Source organism: Danio rerio, chromosome 21 (assembly GCF_049306965.1).
Source record: "Danio rerio strain Tuebingen ecotype United States chromosome 21, GRCz12tu, whole genome shotgun sequence".
Taxonomy (NCBI): domain Eukaryota; kingdom Metazoa; phylum Chordata; class Actinopteri; order Cypriniformes; family Danionidae; genus Danio; species Danio rerio.
This window is the reverse complement of record NC_133196.1, coordinates 42,517,501-42,525,914: the sequence shown is the minus strand read 5'-3', so window position 1 is coordinate 42,525,914 and position 8,414 is coordinate 42,517,501.

Sequence of the window (8,414 nt, the reverse complement as noted above, 5' to 3'; positions counted from 1 at the left end):
GTGGGAGAATGGCCATCATTGTATCTGGGCTCTTGGTCAGTTAGTGGGTTGCTGAGGGGGGTTAACAGCCACGTCTTTAATGGATAACCGTGGTCTCCTGATATGCAGTTAAATAATTACGTTCAATGAAATAAAATAAAACTTAGCTGGAAAAATATCTTTAAATATATCACTCACCAAGAAGCCATCCATTGCACATCCTGCCACCTTGGAGCCTCCTCGCTGTCTTTCTTTCCAAACTCAGCACAGAGCTCCAAGAGGACAGCTCTTGGAAATCTGAAACAGCTAATGAGCCAGTCATCATCGTGGGCCAGACAATCACTGTGATCCCTAAAAAATGTCCCCTTCGGATTCGACCATTGACAATGTTCACTAATAAGGCCAACACTGCCATAGCCATAGACTAAGGGTTTTATACATTTGCAAATGCTTTTATATGTTCTAAATTACATAATTGGTCAAGAGGTCATTCAAACTGTCAATCCCCAACATTCTTTCTACTTAAAAAGATTTACATCTTATTTTATAATACTTGAACCGAGTGCCCACAGCATTGAGCTCTTGACCCATGGAGAAAGTGTTTAAGCCGACGGTGGGATGCTCAAATGAAGTTTAGAAAATCAATAGCACTTATCCGTCGTCATCTCTTGCAGACAGACGGGCCCAGTTTGCCGAGCGGGAGGATTAATGCTCAGTTGTGAGCTTCACTTAAATATAAACGGAGAGTGGATTCCTCAGCTCACATATCCTGTGAGCAAAGTATGAAAGCTTTGAGAATTTATTAAAAACAGAAATGTGTTTAATGGAGCCAGAGGAACTCAAAGAGCCAACGAAGAGTTTTTCAATGTTTAAAGAGCTGAAAAGAAGTTTAATGTCAGTGTTGCAGTCTCTGAGCATGTTCCTGCGAATGTTGCTAAAAAGAGGCAAGGGTATTGTTGAGGTAAACCACAGCAGTTAGGCCAATTCCAGGAAACTTCTAATGGACTTTCCCACTCAGAATCCTCTCTCAGAGGGCATCATGGCGATATAGCAAAATGCTGTCAGTGTTATGTTATCTGACATTTTTATCTGGGGGTAGTTGTGGGCGGCTAGGCTAGAGTCTACAGAAATATTATATCTACCTGGCTTCTTCCACACCCTACTAGCTCAGGTCACTGAAGAGAGTATTTTTGCACCATATGAATGCTTTCTACACTTTTCACTACACTGTAAAATTTTGGCATTTTTTGATGCACACTTTCTATAGTGGAAATGGTTTTAGTTATAGGACCTTGTGTTGGGGGAAGTGAATTAACTACTTCAGGATTAGGATCTAACCCAGCACATAAGGGGCGTTTTATACCAGACAGGTAAAGGAACTCAAGGTGTACTCAAACTAGGCACAGTTGCCTTCTAAACCCGAGCATGCTTACATTATCGATGATGCGACTGCTCAGTTTTGAAGAGACTCGCTCTTGCTCAGTTTAATGAAGAATGCTTTAGTTATATTGTTTTGTATTATTTTAAAGGTGCAGTAGGTGATTGTCTTCAGAAGCATTTTTTGTTGTGCTGATTGAAAGTCTCTTCACAGTCCAATAGTAAGGATAACAGTAAATTATCCAAATGTGTTTATATGTATTTTTATATTCTGGGTAAAACATAAAACTAAAAAATGTTCATCCAATTAAATAGAGTCGGACCGACATCTCCCTTTATTCCGATAAGCAGGTCAGACTGTCTGTCAGCATATGTAGATACAGACTTCTGCGCATCTGTTCGTGCAGATCCGCCATTAACGCATGCCCGTCTGCATCACAAACACATTCGCACGAGCGAGCTGCGGGCCGTTCGTCGATGCAGAGTCTGAGGCGCCGAAGGACAGACGAGCTCGGGCCGATTACTGTAAAGCCAGGCGCTATGGTGAGTGGATCGTGCCACTTCTCAGCCTCACATAATTCGCCCTTAAAGTGGCCGGGCGGTCACGAGACGGACCGGGAGAAATCAGATGCTCAATTGAAACTTTTAAAAACCTGATCAATATTGGAGTTACTTTAGCACGCTGGAGGAAGGACGACACCATGGCTGAAGTATTCCTGTTAGTCAGGTAATGTTGTTTTAAAACTTAGTCAGGCTAAGCTTATGGTAGATTGTGTTGTTATGAATGACTTACTGTATATGTACAGACGTGTTGTTCAGCCACTGAAATCTCCCGGTGAAAGATTGATGTGATTATTTTCAGTTTCAAAAGATTCTTTGACAAAATCTATAATGTAGATTTATATTTAGTTAAACAACAAAACATTAGTAAATAGCGCTATTCTGCCTAACTGCTTTATTGAGCTGAAGTTGCTTTTATATTCACATTGGGTTATTTTTGAACAACGACAGCCTCCCTATACTGTTTACCATGCTACTCTGAATATTCGCTCTGAAATAGCATGTAAGTGTGGCTTAATAATAAATGTAATTCCTGCACGGCGCTGGCACTAACTAACTGGTGAATGACATGAACTAGTGGGTTGTCTGTCTATTGTTGTGACGCGGTGTGTGCGCGCTCACGATTTCAGGGGGTGTGGCTTTGAATCACAGTCCCTCCCCACCGTCCAAAGATAATATGCTAAGCGATTAGCATTTTGGCAGATCACCTACTGCACCTTTAAGTTGTTTGGGATGCGATGACACGGTCAAATTTTTGCTGAACAGATCCACAACTTTTAACATTCAAACAATTTTATGTAAGTCCTCGTGCTGCATGTATAGGAGGTTTGCTGAAGGTGCAGCTGTCATGCAGTGAGGAATTTGCATCTTTAATAAACTATGACAGCTTGCGTTCATTGAAAAGTACGAATTATCATCAAATCCAGATGAAACACTCCTTAAAGATGGCATTGTGTCTTTAGTTTCATGCTCAGGTGTGGGCAAGCATACCTCGGCAAAACCCAATCGAGCCGCGCTCTGGCACACCTTTTCCAACCGGGCCAGGGCTGGTGTTGTGCTGTAAAATGCACCCCTACCAAATCATGCACCCCTTGCTGAATTCACTACCTGATTGCATAATCCCAACCACACCTTCTAATCCCAACCCCACACCTAATCCCAACCTTACCCTATACAAGTGAATAAGGGGGTGCATAATCTGGCAGGAGTGCACTTTTTGGCATGACACCAGCCAACTGAACCACGCTTAGGCACGATTTGGAGCACTCACATTTGTCAAACGAACGGGAAATATGCCCGGGCACGGTTCGAATAGCCTAGTGTGAGTACACCCTCAGATATAAGAGTAGAACACCATAATAGAAATGGGAATTTCGGATCATTTTACTGACTTTTAGGTCTCGTTCAGTGAGATAAACAAATTCTTTTGAGTCATTACGATCAATAGACCACATCTACAACTATAGTCCAAACATTGATCACACTACAAATAAGTCATAACTAGTATGCCATAAAAAATGGCATGGTCTTTTGTCTATGATTAGCAGTCCATTAAGCTTAACCAATGTGGGAGGTGGTACTTTGTTCATCTCTCAAATCCTACGTTTGACTCAAACTTATCAAATCTTTTTCTGGCTTTGACTAGATACATATGATATCTTTCACGTGATGAACGAACAATTAAACCCCATGGAAGACTCAAAAAAAGAAACAAATAATCTCCTCCACCTACACCAGGGGTCACCAATCCTGGTCCTACAGGGTCGATGTCCCTGCAGGGTTTAGCTCCAACTTGCCTCAACACACCTGCCTGGGTGTTTCAAGTATACCTAGTAAGACCTTGATTAGCTTGTTCGGTGTATTTGACTAGGGTTGGAGCTAAAATCTGCAGGACACCGGCCCTACAGGAACAAGTTTGGTGATCACTGCCCTACACAATTGTGCCCATGCACAGATAAACGAATCACTTCCTGAGAGGACTCATCGTTCTTGGGTCACACAAAAGATTTGTTCAACAACAGCTCATCACTATACAATAAATAAATATCTAAAACTAACAAGCGAAAATCTAGCTTGAATATTCATTTCTAGCAATTATTATTTTGTTTTCAGGATTCATAAGCAATCAAATCTGTGGCGAAAAATCTGACCTGTGGCTGTTTAGAGAAATACCGGTAGATGTCTTTTTACAGCCATAAACATAATTAAGTACAGAAACATATTTTCCATATAAAAATAAAACATGTCCAGACTTTTCTACATTTGCCAAAAATTGCAATCTAGACATGTTTAACTACAAATAATGTGATCTTTATAATGAAGAAGAATGTCTGAATTCTTCGGAATTGTAAATTCTTATCAGCCGTTTAAATGCAACATCAATCACTGCATAGACAAAATAAACAATTGGAGTTACACAAAAAAAGCAAAACAAGTAAATGCTGCTAACATTAGCTTTTTGTTTGTTGTAACATGTTGTAACGTATGTTGTATGTTAAAATACTGTGCTAGTTAAATGCCCTCAGAGAGTTAGTTAACAGCCCTCAGACGAAACAGGCAAGTAGTCGATAAGTCAGAGCAGAATTTGACAGAGCAAAGTGTGGATTTGCTGTCCTTGAAAGACGTTCAACTTTAAATTTTAAATGACAGATGTCATTTTTTTTCACTATGTGAAATTTTAAAAATAGCTTCTATCTAGAGATCTGCGTGGGACTAAATTTTGAATCCCGCTCCCGCCCGCACCCGCCAGGTTTTAGCCCGAACCCGACCGCTCCCGCTTATATTAAGCTTTGGTTGTCCCGCTGCCCGCCCCGCCCCGTTTTCTACCCGCCGTGCCCGATCCCGCTGAAAAGAGCGGGGGAGAACAAAACCGAAAACCACCCAGAGTACAGAGTCCAGACAGCCTATAACAAGCTGTCTGTAAAAACACACACACACACACACACACACACACACAGACAAAGCTCTCTCTCTCTCTCTCATTCGCGCGCACTAACACACACACATAAGCACCAAGCGCACACACACAGGCAAAGCTCTCTCTCTCTCATTCGCGTGCGCACACACACATACACACAGCAACAAACAAGCTAAACACAGGATCGCGCTATTTCATTTACACACATACATACACGTTCCGCTAGGGAGTCGGGCGCGATATTGCTAGACAGCCCGCTCCCGTCCCAAATTGAACTCGTTAATGATCGTTGGACTTTATTAGGAAATTTATTCCTGCGCCGCAGAAATTTGGTCGGGTCCCAGGGGAATGCAGACCTCTACTTCTATCTCATTTTCGACTAGTAAAAATGCAAATATGAGGTTGTGAAGATTCAAATTTAGCGGGAACAATCAGGTCTGGAATAAAATGTTAACAGACAGCGGGTGCACAAACAGTAATTAAACAGAGGGCGGAGAATAAAACCTAGCAAGATCAGGGCTGAAAAAAAAAACAGTCCCGCACAGACCTTTACCTCATGAGAGTGAAGTGAAAGTTAAACGTGCACTTCAGACTCTCTTCAGAAGTATTAAGTCATCCAGGTATTTCTAGTCAACCCTGTTTGAATTCTGACACACTACTTGGCTCTCATACTGTATATTCTAGACAAACTGTATGACTTTCCTGTCCACTTTTAAAGCGTGTTCATTCCAAGATCTTAATCATTCTAAATGCAAAATAATAGCGTTCACACCACAGCTATAAGATAATGGCTGTGATATTGTTGCAATCGCATTCAGTACTGTTTTTTCCCCAGCTCAAGGACAATAAAAACATTAACAGTCAATCAGAATCCACTTGTGTTTGAAGAGCTTGAGCATTTGGACGTCTCTGTTCGGTCTCTCACTGTAGCACTTACAGGAAATGAGTGTGATGGGACTCCCAGCATTACTTAGCGTCTCCATCAGCTCTCATTCCCATCTGAATTCTGAGACTGATGCAGCACTCAATATCCACCCATTTGAAGATCTCAACACAGAAACTGTGAATGATGCTTTCCAGTGCAAAGGTCTGCATCATACTATACCTTTTAGCAAGTCCACGTTCACAATGCTACACAAATTGTTGACTTACTGTCATGTTTTTAGTGATAGTTCACCCAAAAATGAAAATTCTATCATCCTTTTTTCACCCTTCACTTCACAAAATTATTATTTATTTTTATTTAATTATTATATATTTTATTTATCATTTAAAAATTATTTAGCTTCATAGTATTGTTTTACTACTAAAGTCAATGGTTACAGGTATTCAGTTTTCTTCAAAATATCTTCAGAAATAAAAACCACATGAAGTTGAGTGAATAATGAGAACATTTTCATTTTTGAGTAAACAATCTCTTTAACAATGGCATGACTACATATAATAACCCCACTGAAATACCACTATGTTTCACAAAAACATAACTCAAACTACTGTATGCCAATGCATAATTGTATACAGACCTAAAAACTATTTTCTCTCAGCCATGTCTGGTTTATGACAGTATCTGCCATGTTATTTAAGGTTCATTCACAAGGTTGAATGGTGTGCTGTGGTTTCTCACATGGCATGATCTAAGGCCGTACTCACACTAGGTACAGTTGCCTCGAACCGGGCCAAAGCACGCTTGTCCCCTCTCCCGTCTCCCCCAACGGCCCGCACTCACACCATATGGGGCCTCGGCACGCTTACGTCATCGCTGCTGTGCTGTTCAGAGAGAAGCGCTCTCACTCAGCAGCACAGTGGAGATTTCATTAGTTATATCGTTTCAGTCGTTTGTTATGCCGTCAAATATTTCGCCAAACAGTCCTTAGGGATGCGGGCACACGCAGTCTGATATTTTGTCGAACAGATCCACCACTTTTGGCGCTCATAAACAATCATAAAATTCTCGCACTCCAGGAATGAGGAGGTCCGCTGAAGCCGCGCAGCTGTCGTGCTGTGAGGAGTTCTCGTCTTTAATAAACTACGGCAGTTTGTGTTCACTGAACAGTAAGATTGATTAATGAAAACATATAAAACAGCCCCTTAAATTTCACGTCTCGCTTTCAGTTTTGGGCTTTGGCGTGTTTTGCACTCACACACAAGCGTACCGCGCCAAAGCCCAAGAGAACCGCGCTCAGGAACACCTCTTCCAACCGGGCCAGGGCCGGCAAAGTGAACCATGCTTGAGCCCGATTCAGCGCACTCACACTTCTCAAACGATCTGGGAAACGGGCCTGGGCACGGTACGGATGGCATAGTGTGAGTAGGCCCTAAGTGGCAGTGGTGAAAATGACCAGTTGTAGTTCAATCAGAGCATCAGAATGAGAAAAAAAGATAATTTAAGTGATTTTGAAAGTGCCCTATAGTTGCTGAGTGGTCTGCATATTTCAGAAACTGTTGATCTACTGGGATTTTCAGACACAACAATCTCTAGGATTAAAAAAATATTAGAGAAAATGTTCAGCAAGCATAAGTGCTCTGGGTGAAATTTCTTGTTGATGCAAGAGGTCAGAGGAGAATAGCGACATTGATTTTTCTAAATCTGCGTCCGACATTTCAATGACAATACGCGAGTATTGTTGCTAGCCATCTTTATCACTTCATGTCCACAATCTTTCAATATCAGGAAGTCTACCTCCAGCAGGATAATGTGCAGTTTTTTCTTAAAACTTATCCATTGAAAGGAGAAAAAGTGGAAATATCTGATTGACTTTGACAGGGATCAAATGGACGTGACTAGAGAACTGGGTTTGAACATCTCTAAATGACAGTGTGTTCCTGGAATACGTTTTTTATACCTACCAAAAGTGGTTCAAGAAAGAACAGCCAGTAACAAAGTAATGAACACCCAAAGCCTATTGATGGGTGTGCAAAGTGAAGGCTAGTTCATCTGGTCCAATAATTCAAAAAACAAGAAATACTTAAAATTCATTTGACATCCCTCTTCCTTCATAGTCTCAGCAGTTTTCAATGACAATACATCAAATATCTTGGTGCTTTATTGCCACCTATTTTTCATGCATTAATAAAAATTGCACATCAGGAACCCCAACACCAGTACTTTTATGTTGTTTTTAAATTTGATATAAATATAGACCTAACCATGCATCATTAGTGTGCAAGTTCTGACAATGTGTAAAGAAAAAAACACTTTGGGCACACGAGTTCCGGCTCATGGACCTTTCCCAATCCTTTTTTGCTTTTTTAGTTTCCCGTCACTATACACTACCAGACAAAAGTCTGGTCACCAATCCAAGTTTTAGGAACAACCAATAACAGTTTGACTTCTAGTTGATCAATTGGTATCAGAGTTGGCTTATGTGAAGGGCAAAGGCCTCTAGATTACGCTTATTTTTCCAAAATAAAATATGATCTTGGCTTGATTTTTAATTATTTAATTAGGACAGACTTTGCTTAGACAAATTCTTGTCACAACAGAAATAATGTACAGTATAGAATATAAAGTCATGCTGCAGTGGAAAAAGAATTAATATTAGCCCCTTTCACACAGTGATACCGGTAAATATCCGGAAAA